The 14,117-nt window shown below is 52.9% G+C and overlaps 4 non-coding genes and 3 pseudogenes across 4 annotated transcripts; all 7 read right to left on the bottom strand.

Moving 5' to 3' along the window:
- Positions 1–143: 143 nt before the first annotated feature.
- LOC149278505 (U2 spliceosomal RNA) lies at positions 144–342 on the bottom strand. The gene has a single exon (XR_016278716.1). It is a non-coding gene; the product is annotated as a U2 spliceosomal RNA (small nuclear RNA).
- Positions 343–2,006: 1,664 nt separating this feature from the next.
- Positions 2,007–2,205, bottom strand: LOC149278506 (U2 spliceosomal RNA). Its single transcript, XR_016278717.1, has one exon. It is a non-coding gene; the product is annotated as a U2 spliceosomal RNA (small nuclear RNA).
- Positions 2,206–3,870: 1,665 nt separating this feature from the next.
- Positions 3,871–4,042, bottom strand: LOC149278507 (U2 spliceosomal RNA; annotated as a pseudogene).
- Positions 4,043–4,599: 557 nt separating this feature from the next.
- On the bottom strand, positions 4,600–4,778 carry LOC149278508 (U2 spliceosomal RNA; annotated as a pseudogene).
- A 1,080-nt stretch (positions 4,779–5,858) lies between these two features.
- Positions 5,859–6,057, bottom strand: LOC149278509 (U2 spliceosomal RNA). Its single transcript, XR_016278718.1, has one exon. It is a non-coding gene; the product is annotated as a U2 spliceosomal RNA (small nuclear RNA).
- Positions 6,058–7,722: 1,665 nt separating this feature from the next.
- LOC149278510 (U2 spliceosomal RNA) lies at positions 7,723–7,918 on the bottom strand. Its single transcript, XR_016278713.1, has one exon. It is a non-coding gene; the product is annotated as a U2 spliceosomal RNA (small nuclear RNA).
- Positions 7,919–9,585: 1,667 nt separating this feature from the next.
- Positions 9,586–9,795, bottom strand: LOC149278511 (U2 spliceosomal RNA; annotated as a pseudogene).
- Between the last annotated feature and the right edge of the window lie 4,322 nt (positions 9,796–14,117).

Genomic DNA, 14,117 nt, shown 5'->3' on the forward strand with positions numbered 1-14,117 from the left:
CCGGGTCGCTCGGCCCTTCCTCGGATCGCTGCTCTGCTCGGTTTTGCTGTGCTGTGCTGTGCTGTGCTGTGCTGTGCTGTGCTGTGCTGTGCTGTGCTGTGCTGTGCTGTGCTGTGTCGGGTTCTGCTTTTGGTCACTGATAAGAGAGGTGCACCGGTCCTGGAGGTACTGCAATACCAGGTCAATGCGTGGAGTGGACAGAGCAAGCTCTTCTTCCATCTCCCTGTTCTAAAAATCCATTTAATATATGGTCCCCAGATAGGGGACGTATCAGATATTAAACTGATAAGAACAGATTTTTTTTTTTTTTTTTTTTTTTTTTTTTTTTTTTTTTGAAGCCCGAGGTGCGTGCTCCTTTAGGTGCTGCTTTCCGTGCTCCTAAGAGGCAGCGGAAGCCATATACGAAACTGGGTCCCCACAAGGGGAACCCAGACAAATTCCTCCCCCCCCCCATGGGAGGGTCGGATCTTAGGACTCTCCCCGAAGGGTGAGACCCCATCGCCATGGGGCACTCCCATCGGGAAGTAGCCCCCTTGGCTTCACTACCAAAAGATAGTGTCCGAAAACAAAAGTGCCAAATCGAAAAACCAAAACGTAAACGTGGCCTCGCTTAAAGGTTTAGTGACCGTGGAATCCAATCAAAATTAATGGGCACACGTGCTTAAACACATTGTGATAATAATAAATAATTTAGGGGCGGGCCATAACTGACCCAGCCAGGTTCAAAAATAAATTCCACTCCATGCCCTGATGGTGCGATGGAGGGAGTGTGAAGATCCGCCGGTGCAAAAAATGTGCATTTACCGTGTGCAGCGGCGTGCAAGTCTGCACACGGTAACTCCGACTTGCGTCAGGGCAATTTAAGCACCTCGGGCTTCATGCTTTCCCGAACCCTAAGGCCAGAGGATCAGCATAGTCCCCCCCCCCCGAAGGGAACTACACTTGATCTTAGCCAAAAGGCCGAGAAGCGATAACCCGAAGAGGGCGGCGGGCCCGGCTCGGGCCCGCCACCCAGGCTCCGCACAGTCGCAGCGAGCTGCCACGCGGGCCCCGGGCCTCCCTTCCGCCCGCTGCACGCCCGCCACCCACCAACCCCCAGGGCACTCCCTCTGCGGATCCCCGCGCCGGACTGCAGCCCTGCGCCGGCAGCCACGGCTGGAAAGGACCGCCCGCACCACCCCTGCGTCCAAGCCGAGCACCACCGGCTCGCACACTCTCCCCTCTCTCCGTCTCCTGCCTGCCCGCCCGCCCGCCCTCTGTCTCGACGAGGCCCGCCGGGATCGTGGCGGCGCGGCCTGAAACATTTGCATGGCTCCGCCCCCAGGGGGGGGGGGGGGGCAGTTCGCACCTCCGCCTCCCGCTCAACGAGATCGGCTGCTAAGCACCTGACAGACGTAGCAGTCCTTACTCTAATCTCATCTCCTCTCATCTCATCTAATCCTCTTAACCGCTACTGCTGCTGCTGGGACAAACACTCGCTCACTCTCTCTCGTCCTCGCCCTCGTCAGCCACCATCAGAGGGAGACACAAACCAAGGCATGCAAAAGAACCACAGGAGCCAGGCAGCAGCTGCAGCCGCTGCAGCACAACCGTCAGCTGGCCACGCTAACCTTCAAGCAACCAAACACACTAGCGCTTTAATCCTTCAATGCACCCTCAACCGGCATGGGCCTTCATGACCAAGGCCACACACACACACACACACACACACACACACACACACACAGTTACATTACGTTCCGACGGACATTACCGCAGCACACTTCAGTGACGTGACGTGTCGCGACCAAGAGGCACGCACGCACTCACTGGCCTGCAACAGCGACGAGCTGGGAGGAAAGAAAGGAAGGAAGGAAGCAACCGACCCACCGGCCGACCGACCCTGGACTGCTGCCGCTGCTCCCCGGGTCGCTCGGCCCTTCCTCGGATCGCTGCTCTGCTCGGTTTTGCTGTGCTGTGCTGTGCTGTGCTGTGCTGGGTCGGGTTCTGCTTTTGGTCACTGATAAGAGAGGTGCACCGGTCCTGGAGGTACTGCAATACCAGGTCAATGCGTGGAGTGGACAGAGCAAGCTCTTCTTCCATCTCCCTGTTCTAAAAATCCATTTAATATATGGTCCCCAGATAGGGGACGTATCAGATATTAAACTGATAAGAACAGATTTTTTTTTTTTTTTTTTTTTTTTTTTTTTTTTTTTTTGAAGCCCGAGGTGCGTGCTCCTTTGGGTGCTGCTTTCCGTGCTCCTAAGAGGCAGCGGAAGCCATATACGAAACTGGGTCCCCACAAGGGGAACCCAGACAAATTCCTCCCCCCCCCCATGGGAGGGTCGGATCTTAGGACTCTCCCCGAAGGGTGAGACCCCATCGCCATGGGGCACTCCCATCGGGAAGTAGCCCCCTTGGCTTCACTACCGAAAGATAGTGTCCGAAAACAAAAGTGCCAAATCGAAAAACAAAATCGTGAACGTGGCCTCGCTTAAAGGTTTGGTGACCGTGAAAATCCAATCGAAATTAATGGGCACACGTGCTTAAACACATTGTGATAAATAAATAAATAATTTAGGGGCGGGCCATGACTGACCCAGCCAGGTTCAAAAATAAATTCCACTCCATGCCCTGATGGTGCGATGGAGGGAGTGTGAAGATCCGCCGGTGCAAAAAATGTGCATTTACCGTGTGCAGCGGCGTGCAAGTCTGCACACGGTAACTCCGACTTGCGTCAGGGCAATTTAAGCACCTCGGGCTTCGTGCTTTCCCGAACCCTAAGGCCAGAGGATCAGCATAGTCCCCCCCCTGTACGAAGGGAACTACACTTGATCTTAGCCAAAAGGCCGAGAAGCGATAACCCGAAGAGGGCGGCGGGCCCGGCTCGGGCCCGCCACCCAGGCTCCGCACAGTCGCAGCGAGCTGCCACGCGGGCCCCGGGCCTCCCTTCCGCCCGCTGCACGCCCGCCACCCACCAACCCCCAGGGCACTCCCTCTGCGGATCCCCGCGCCGGACTGCAGCCCTGCGCCGGCAGCCACGGCTGGAAAGGACCGCCCGCACCACCCCTGCGTCCAAGCCGAGCACCACCGGCTCGCACACTCTCCCCTCTCTCCGTCTCCTGCCTGCCCGCCCGCCCTCCCTCCCTCTGTCTCGACGAGGCCCGCCGGGATCGTGGCGGCGCGGCCTGAAACATTTGCATGGCTCCGCCCCCGGGGGGGGGGGGCAGTTCGCACCTCCGCCTCCCGCTCAACGAGATCGGCTGCTAAGCACCTGACAGACGTAGCAGTCCTTACTCTAATCTCATCTCCTCTCATCTCATCTAATCCTCTTAACCGCTACTGCTGCTGCTGGGACAAACACTCGCTCACTCTCTCTCGTCCTCGCCCTCGTCAGCCACCATCAGAGGGAGACACAAACCAAGGCATGCAAAAGAACCACAGGAGCCAGGCAGCAGCTGCAGCCGCTGCAGCACAACCGTCAGCTGGCCACGCTAACCTTCAAGCAACCAAACACACTAGCGCTTTAATCCTTCAATGCACCCTCAACCGGCATGGGCCTTCATGACCAAGGCCACACACACACACACACACACACACACACACACAGAGTTACATTACGTTCCGACGGACATTACCGCAGCACGCTTCAGTGACGTGACGTGTCGCGACCAAGAGGCACGCACGCACTCACTGGCCTGCAACAGCGACGAGCTGGGAGGAAAGAAAGGAAGGAAGGAAGCAACCGACCCACCGGCCGACCGACCCTGGACTGCTGCCGCTGCTCCCCGGGTCGCTCGGCCCTTCCTCGGATCGCTGCTCTGCTCGGTTTTGCTGTGCTGTGCTGTGCTGTGCTGTGCTGGGTCGGGTTCTGCTTTTGGTCACTGATAAGAGAGGTGCACCGGTCCTGGAGGTACTGCAATACCAGGTCAATGCGTGGAGTGGACAGAGCAAGCTCTTCTTCCATCTCCCTGTTCTAAAAATCCATTTAATATATGGTCCCCAGATAGGGGACGTATCAGATATTAAACTGATAAGAACAGATTTTATTTTTTTTTTTTTTTTTTTTTTTTTTTTTTTTTTTTTTTTTTTTTGAAGCCCGAGGTGTCGTGCTTCTCTTGGGTGTGCTCCGTGAATCTTGTGAAAGACGCAGCGAAGCTCAGGTCCGTCGATAGACTGTCACTCGGCAATCCCCCATGGAATATGCCGGAGCTTTTTCCTCCCCACCCCGGCCGAAGCCTGCAGGAGGGTCGGATCTTCGTGGTTCCCTCCGAAAAGGAGAACCTCTATAGGGAAAAAGGTGGGTAGCCAAAAGACTTCTCCCACCTCTCCCAACAGGCGACTGGAAACCAGTCCTCACTGCGATACAGTGGTCCAAAAACGTCAAAACTGAAATCGTATCCAAAGAAAAACCATTTGACAGGCCGTGATCAAAAAAAACTGTGATCCATCCTAATTAATAGGCACAAGTGCACCAACGGAAAGTGCAAATAGTGATAATAAATAAGTGTCCAGCCATTTTCCGTGAGGCCGAAAAATAAAAAATTATCCACACACATGCCCGTATGGGTCTTGGAGTGAAAAGTGCTTCATCTGTAGCATTGGCCTTCAGTGCTCCTCGTGCTCACACATTCCACAACTGCAGTGCAAAGTTGTGAAAGTGACGCCAGAATTTCTCTGGGGCTCAAGTGGACACCTCGGGCTCCATGCTACCTCGGCCCCAAGGCCAGAGGATCAAGTTTTTCCCCCCTTCTCTTAGGGTACTACACTTGATCTTAGCCAAAAGGCCGAGAAGCGATAACCCGAAGAGGGCGGCGGGCCCGGCTCGGGCCCGCCACCCAGGCTCCGCACAGTCGCAGCGAGCTGCCACGCGGGCCCCGGGCCTCCCTTCCGCCCGCTGCACGCCCGCCACCCACCAACCCCCAGGGCACTCCCTCTGCGGATCCCCGCGCCGGACTGCAGCCCTGCGCCGGCAGCCACGGCTGGAAAGGACCGCCCGCACCACCCCTGCGTCCAAGCCGAGCACCACCGGCTCGCACACTCTCCCCTCTCTCCGTCTCCTGCCTGCCCGCCCGCCCTCCCTCCCTCTGTCTCGACGAGGCCCGCCGGGATCGTGGCGGCGCGGCCTGAAACATTTGCATGGCTCCGCCCCCGGGGGGGGGGGGGCAGTTCGCACCTCCGCCTCCCGCTCAACGAGATCGGCTGCTAAGCACCTGACAGACGTAGCAGTCCTTACTCTAATCTCATCTCCTCTCATCTCATCTAATCCTCTTAACCGCTACTGCTGCTGCTGGGACAAACACTCGCTCACTCTCTCTCGTCCTCGCCCTCGTCAGCCACCATCAGAGGGAGACACAAACCAAGGCATGCAAAAGAACCACAGGAGCCAGGCAGCAGCTGCAGCCGCTGCAGCACAACCGTCAGCTGGCCACGCTAACCTTCAAGCAACCAAACACACTAGCGCTTTAATCCTTCAATGCACCCTCAACCGGCATGGGCCTTCATGACCAAGGCCACACACACACACACACACACACACACACACACACACAGAGTTACATTACGTTCCGACGGACATTACCGCAGCACGCTTCAGTGACGTGACGTGTCGCGACCAAGAGGCACGCACGCACTCACTGGCCTGCAACAGCGACGAGCTGGGAGGAAAGAAAGGAAGGAAGGAAGCAACCGACCCACCGGCCGACCGACCCTGGACTGCTGCCGCTGCTCCCCGGGTCGCTCGGCCCTTCCTCGGATCGCTGCTCTGCTCGGTTTTGCTGTGCTGTGCTGTGCTGTGCTGTGCTGTGCTGTGCTGTGCTGTGCTGTGCTGTGCTGTGCTGTGCTGTGCTGGGTCGGGTTCTGCTTTTGGTCACTGATAAGAGAGGTGCACCGGTCCTGGAGGTACTGCAATACCAGGTCAATGCGTGGAGTGGACAGAGCAAGCTCTTCTTCCATCTCCCTGTTCTAAAAATCCATTTAATATATGGTCCCCAGATAGGGGACGTATCAGATATTAAACTGATAAGAACAGATTTTTTTTTTTTTTTTTTTTTTTTTTTTTTTTTTTTTTGAAGCCCGAGGTGCGTGCTCCTTTGGGTGCTGCTTTCCGTGCTCCTAAGAGGCAGCGGAAGCCATATACGAAACTGGGTCCCCACAAGGGGAACCCAGACAAATTCCTCCCCCCCCCCATGGGAGGGTCGGATCTTAGGACTCTCCCCGAAGGGTGAGACCCCATCGCCATGGGGCACTCCCATCGGGAAGTAGCCCCCTTGGCTTCACTACCGAAAGATAGTGTCCGAAAACAAAAGTGCCAAATCGAAAAACCAAATCGTGAACGTGGCCTCGCTTAAAGGTTTGGTGACCGTGAAAATCCAATCAAAATTAATGGGCACACGTGCTTAAACACATTGTGATAAATAAATAAATAATTTAGGGGCGGGCCATGACTGACCCAGCCAGGTTCAAAAATAAATTCCACTCCATGCCCTGATGGTGCGATGGAGGGAGTGTGAAGATCCGCCGGTGCAAAAAATGTGCATTTACCGTGTGCAGCGGCGTGCAAGTCTGCACACGGTAACTCCGACTTGCGTCAGGGCAATTTAAGCACCTCGGGCTTCGTGCTTTCCCGAACCCTAAGGCCAGAGGATCAGCATAGTCCCCCCCTGTCCGAAGGGAACTACACTTGATCTTAGCCAAAAGGCCGAGAAGCGATAACCCGAAGAGGGCGGCGGGCCCGGCTCGGGCCCGCCACCCAGGCTCCGCACAGTCGCAGCGAGCTGCCACGCGGGCCCCGGGCCTCCCTTCCGCCCGCTGCACGCCCGCCACCCACCAACCCCCAGGGCACTCCCTCTGCGGATCCCCGCGCCGGACTGCAGCCCTGCGCCGGCAGCCACGGCTGGAAAGGACCGCCCGCACCACCCCTGCGTCCAAGCCGAGCACCACCGGCTCGCACACTCTCCCCTCTCTCCGTCTCCTGCCTGCCCGCCCGCCCTCCCTCCCTCTGTCTCGACGAGGCCCGCCGGGATCGTGGCGGCGCGGCCTGAAACATTTGCATGGCTCCGCCCCCGGGGGGGGGGGGGCAGTTCGCACCTCCGCCTCCCGCTCAACGAGATCGGCTGCTAAGCACCTGACAGACGTAGCAGTCCTTACTCTAATCTCATCTCCTCTCATCTCATCTAATCCTCTTAACCGCTACTGCTGCTGCTGGGACAAACACTCGCTCACTCTCTCTCGTCCTCGCCCTCGTCAGCCACCATCAGAGGGAGACACAAACCAAGGCATGCAAAAGAACCACAGGAGCCAGGCAGCAGCTGCAGCCGCTGCAGCACAACCGTCAGCTGGCCACGCTAACCTTCAAGCAACCAAACACACTAGCGCTTTAATCCTTCAATGCACCCTCAACCGGCATGGGCCTTCATGACCAAGGCCACACACACACACACACACACACACACACACACAGAGTTACATTACGTTCCGACGGACATTACCGCAGCACGCTTCAGTGACGTGACGTGTCGCGACCAAGAGGCACGCACGCACTCACTGGCCTGCAACAGCGACGAGCTGGGAGGAAAGAAAGGAAGGAAGGAAGCAACCGACCCACCGGCCGACCGACCCTGGACTGCTGCCGCTGCTCCCCGGGTCGCTCGGCCCTTCCTCGGATCGCTGCTCTGCTCGGTTTTGCTGTGCTGTGCTGTGCTGTGCTGTGCTGGGTCGGGTTCTGCTTTTGGTCACTGATAAGAGAGGTGCACCGGTCCTGGAGGTACTGCAATACCAGGTCAATGCGTGGAGTGGACAGAGCAAGCTCTTCTTCCATCTCCCTGTTCTAAAAATCCATTTAATATATGGTCCCCAGATAGGGGACGTATCAGATATTAAACTGATAAGAACAGATTTTTTTTTTTTTTTTTTTTTTTTTTTTTTTTTTTGAAGCCCGAGGTGCGTGCTCCTTTGGGTGCTGCTTTCCGTGCTCCTAAGAGGCAGCGGAAGCCTTATACGAAACTGGGTCCCCACAAGGGGAACCCAGACAAATTCCTCCCCCCCCCCATGGGAGGGTCGGATCTTAGGACTCTCCCCGAAGGGTGAGACCCCATCGCCATGGGGCACTCCCATCGGGAAGTAGCCCCCTTGGCTTCACTACCAAAAGGTAGTGTCCGAAAACAAAAGTGCCAAATCGAAAAACAAAATCGTGAACGTGGCCTCGCTTAAAGGTTTGGTGACCGTGAAAATCCAATCGAAATTAATGGGCACACGTGCTTAAACACATTGTGATAAATAAATAAATAATTTAGGGGCGGGCCATGACTGACCCAGCCAGGTTCAAAAATAAATTCCACTCCATGCCCTGATGGTGCGATGGAGGGAGTGTGAAGATCCGCCGGTGCAAAAAATGTGCATTTACCGTGTGCAGCGGCGTGCAAGTCTGCACACGGTAACTCCGACTTGCGTCAGGGCAATTTAAGCACCTCGGGCTTCGTGCTTTCCCGAACCCTAAGGCCAGAGGATCAGCATAGTCCCCCCCCTGTCCGAAGGGAACTACACTTGATCTTAGCCAAAAGGCCGAGAAGCGATAACCCGAAGAGGGCGGCGGGCCCGGCTCGGGCCCGCCACCCAGGCTCCGCACAGTCGCAGCGAGCTGCCACGCGGGCCCCGGGCCTCCCTTCCGCCCGCTGCACGCCCGCCACCCACCAACCCCCAGGGCACTCCCTCTGCGGATCCCCGCGCCGGACTGCAGCCCTGCGCCGGCAGCCACGGCTGGAAAGGACCGCCCGCACCACCCCTGCGTCCAAGCCGAGCACCACCGGCTCGCACACTCTCCCCTCTCTCCGTCTCCTGCCTGCCCGCCCGCCCTCCCTCCCTCTGTCTCGACGAGGCCCGCCGGGATCGTGGCGGCGCGGCCTGAAACATTTGCATGGCTCCGCCCCCGGGGGGGGGGGGGGCAGTTCGCACCTCCGCCTCCCGCTCAACGAGATCGGCTGCTAAGCACCTGACAGACGTAGCAGTCCTTACTCTAATCTCATCTCCTCTCATCTCATCTAATCCTCTTAACCGCTACTGCTGCTGCTGGGACAAACACTCGCTCACTCTCTCTCGTCCTCGCCCTCGTCAGCCACCATCAGAGGGAGACACAAACCAAGGCATGCAAAAGAACCACAGGAGCCAGGCAGCAGCTGCAGCCGCTGCAGCACAACCGTCAGCTGGCCACGCTAACCTTCAAGCAACCAAACACACTAGCGCTTTAATCCTTCAATGCACCCTCAACCGGCATGGGCCTTCATGACCAAGGCCACACACACACACACACACACACACACACACACAGAGTTACATTACGTTCCGACGGACATTACCGCAGCACGCTTCAGTGACGTGACGTGTCGCGACCAAGAGGCACGCACGCACTCACTGGCCTGCAACAGCGACGAGCTGGGAGGAAAGAAAGGAAGGAAGGAAGCAACCGACCCACCGGCCGACCGACCCTGGACTGCTGCCGCTGCTCCCCGGGTCGCTCGGCCCTTCCTCGGATCGCTGCTCTGCTCGGTTTTGCTGTGCTGTGCTGTGCTGTGCTGTGCTGGGTCGGGTTCTGCTTTTGGTCACTGATAAGAGAGGTGCACCGGTCCTGGAGGTACTGCAATACCAGGTCAATGCGTGGAGTGGACAGAGCAAGCTCTTCTTCCATCTCCCTGTTCTAAAAATCCATTTAATATATGGTCCCCAGATAGGGGACGTATCAGATATTAAACTGATAAGAACAGATTTTTTTTTTTTTTTTTTTTTTATACCACTCAGTCATATCGCACATCCTCAAGATGACACTCCGGACGGCATTACATATAACATCCTCATGGCATATTTTCTCTTTATAATCCCACACCACTTAGTGAAACCTAAAAACCCTATATACATATATACAAAAAAGCTCCTCAAAGACTACCTCCCAACCTCCACAAACCATCCAACCCCCAACCACACGGTTGGTTTTTTTTTTTTTTTTTTTGGTTTTTTTTAAATACAATTTTTAATACATATATACAAAACGCTCCTCAAAGACTACCTCCCAACCTCCACAAACCATCCAAACCCCCAACCCCCCTCAAACCCTATCCCAGTCTTTCCATTTCTTTGTTTTCCACACACCCTCGGCATCTTCCTCCCCCCACCTTCTCACATCCCTCAAAAAATACACATACATCCGTCCTCGAATCATCCTCACACAACCATCCACCTCCACCATATCCTTTTTAAAGACTAACAAGTTCCTCACATCCCACAAAGATTCCTTAACACAACTTATCAGCATCCAGAACAACCTCCTCCTCCTCTTATCTAAATCACATAACCCAAAAAACACAGCCTCAAAACCCACCCCATCCAATCCCACTAATTCTTTAACCAACCGCCCCATCCTTTCCCAAATTTGTACAGCATACTCACAACTCCAGAACACATGTATCACATTCTCCACTCTACCACACCCCTCCCTGGGGCAACACTCAGAAACACACAACTTCCTAACCCTCTGAAACTCTCTAGTTGGCAAACACCCATGCACCGCCATCCAACCCACATCTCTCTGTCTATTAACCAATTCTCGCTCAGACAACATCTTCCAAACCTGCTTACTTTGACCTTCATTCAAACCACCCAAACCTACTACTTCCTCCCGATCCCTAATCATATTCAATACACACCTTTTCTCTTCCCACATAGACACAGTCACATTCTGCAACTCATATCTTCTAATACCAATCTCAACCCTTTCATAAAACCAAGGCACCTTAAAACACACAGGCTTCTTACGATCAAGTTCATACAAACCATACTTCCTCAACAAACCACCCGCAGCATACCTCAACATGCAACCCACCATTGAATCCTTCTTACTCACCTTCACACACACCCGTATATATTGCACCAACAAAAACCGCTCAACATCTGGCATGTCCATACCCCCATTCTCCGTCTTCAACATCACTTTCTGCCTTCTCAATCGCTCCATCCTAGAATTCCAAAAAAATAAAAATAAACTTCTCACCAATTTCCTAATTACTCTCACACTTACTGGAAAAACCACATTCAAGTACAACAACAAAGGAACAATCACCACCTTCACAATCAACACCCTTCCAGAAAAAGACAAAGTCCTAGACGACCAAAACCCTATCTTCTGTTTCACTTTCCCAACCACCTTCTCCCAGCTATCACATCCATTCAACTTATTATCAAATTTCACCCCCAACACCTCGATCGCTTCACTCTTAACAGGCCATCCACACAACCCCAACTCCCGCCACTCACCAAAAGCCTTACAAGCACATTTATCCCAATTCACCCGGAAACCACTCCCCATACAAAATCCCTCCACTAACAGCTTCACCCTCCTTAACCCAGCTTGCGTTCTACATACTACCGTCACATCGTCCATATAACCTAACACTTTCAAACTCCTACCCCCACTTCCCGGTACTTCTACACCTCTCACCACCTTATCACACCTAATCATCCTTAACAAAGGTTCAATCACGCATATAAACAAAATCGGCGACAACGGACACCCTTGTCTCACCCCAGACATTATACCAAAACTCTCAGTCAAACAACCATTCACCATTACTCTACTACTAATTCCTTCATATAACATTTTCAACCACTTCAACATCCCCCCCGGTATCCCCAACCTCTTTAAAACCCCAAACAAAAATCCATGCGCTACTCTATCATACGCCTTCTCAAAATCAATAGTTGCCACCGCCACTTCCAACTTCCTATCCATGCAATACCACAACACATCACGCAACACAACCAAACTATCCCCAATCTGTCTACCCGGCACAGCACACACTTGCTCTTCCCCAACCAAATTATGCACAATCAACCTTAACCGATTTGCCAACACTTTCGCTAACACCTTATAGTCCACATTCAACAATGTGATTGGCCTCCAATTCTTCAAATCTTTTTTATCTCCTTTCTTAAATAACAGCACAATCACACCCTCTTTCATAGAATCAATCAACTCATTCTTACGCAAAACCTCCACACAAGCTTCAGTAAAATCATCCCCTATCAGATCCCAAAACTTACAATAAAATTCCACAGGCAACCCATCACATCCTGGCGTCTTACCTTTAGCCATGCTTTTCAGTACCTTTTCTAGCTCCTCTTTCGTCACATCTTTCACCAAATCCTCTGCATCCACACTATCCACTACCGCTTCCACACCCTCCAAAATCTCCCTTTCCACCCTCCAATCTCTTGTTTTCTCAACATACAAATCCCTATAGAACTCTAATACAACATCCAAAACCCCTACTCCTTCCACAGCTACTCCATCCTTATTCAACACACTCTCCATCAGACTCTTACCACCAAACACTTTCTTGAAAAAAAACCTCGTACACTTCTCATCTTCCTCTAACACTTTCACCCTAGCTCGAAACATTATCTTCTTACCTTTCTTTTCCATATACTGACTCACCTGCTGCCTTGCCTCAATCAAATCATTCTTCACATCCAACCCAAGCACCCTCAATTTCCTCAAATACTCCAAACGTTTCTGCCACATCATCAATTCTTTCCTTTCATTCCTAGCTCTAACTTTCCCTATTCTCACAAAAAACATCCGCACTTGCACCTTAACAAACTCCCACCACCTACTGATTGACATAAAACACCGTTTCTTTCTCCGCAGCCCCAGGAAGAATCTTTCAAAACACTTCACCACCCATCCATCATCCATCAAAGACACATTCAACTTCCATTGACCACGACCCATTATAACTTCCTCTACAAACTCCACTGTACATAACACACAAACATGATCCGTAAAAGGCAAACGCACACCTATCATCTCCCTCCCACTCATATTTTTAGAAAAGAAAATAAAATCAATCCTGGAACACACACTCCCATCCTCACTAAAGAAAGAAAAAAACTTCTCTGACGATTTATGTAACATAACTGAATCTAACAATCCAAAATCTTCCACCATCTGCCCCAACTCCCTACTAGACCCATCCAAATTCGCACCTTTCCTCCCACCCACTCTATCCTCATTCTTAAGCACACAATTAAAGTCACCCACCAAAAACACACACTCTCTCCCTGGTAACCATAATTTCACGTGCTGCAATAGCGTTATCCTTTCTTTCCTATCTACAGGAGCATACACATTAATTAATTTGAACCCAACCCCCCCATATCTAAAAAAAACCACTAACGCCCTCCCATATTCTATTTCCACCACCCTAACCACCTGAAAATCAAAACTACGAAACACCACCGCCACCCCACAATTCCGCCTAACCCCAAACGAAAAAACAGAAGGACCCAAAGTCCAAGGCTGACTCTGCAATGGTCCTGCCAAATTACATTCTTGCAGACAAAAAATATCTGCTCTTTGCCCCTTAAGAGCCTCAAAGACCACTACACGCCGTGCAGCACCCTTAATGCTTCTTACATTGAGGGATGCAATACAAAGAGACCTCATAATTTAATACTCATCAGCACTCTTCATACTACACCCCTCATGTCCCCGATCGAAACTTTTTAGTCAAAGTCTCCTCCACAACCTCGGAATAACTCCTCATAGGATCTGCCACTCTTCGGCTGAAAACACCTCCTGGATCTTCAGAACATACAGAAAGCGGAGAACAGCTTCCTTCGCTTTCTGATAACACATCTAACCGGGGGGAATCCGGTGAGGACCCACTCTCACACTCCCGAACTCTTTTTTCAGCACTACAACCCTCTCCTGCATCTATCATCACGTCTTCTACAAACCTGACTCCCGCCTGCCCAGGTTCCTGCTCCAAACCACCAATATCTGGCAGATCTGCATCGATAAGCAGAGGATCCTTAATTACCTCCAACAGGGGATCTTCCTGTTGAGGCGTAATTTCCATCTCTGGATCCACAACGGCACTTTGTACCGGACTCACAGCCACATCTTCAATTACTCGCTCCGACGCCACAGAAACCGCAGGCCGATCTTCCGGCGGCGGTTTGACAGACGCTCCAGATGCAAGAGAAAATTGCTCCACCAACCGATCCACATGCTCAGACCGCTCAGCCTCTATCCTCCTCTCCTCCTCCTCCTGCCTTTCTGCAGCTTTCTTCCGCTGCTCTCTCAACAC

This window comes from Sceloporus occidentalis, unplaced genomic scaffold (genome assembly GCF_023333645.1).
Source record: "Sceloporus occidentalis isolate IW3139 unplaced genomic scaffold, rSceOcc1.0.p SCAF_188, whole genome shotgun sequence".
Taxonomy (NCBI): Eukaryota; Metazoa; Chordata; class Lepidosauria; order Squamata; family Phrynosomatidae; genus Sceloporus; species Sceloporus occidentalis.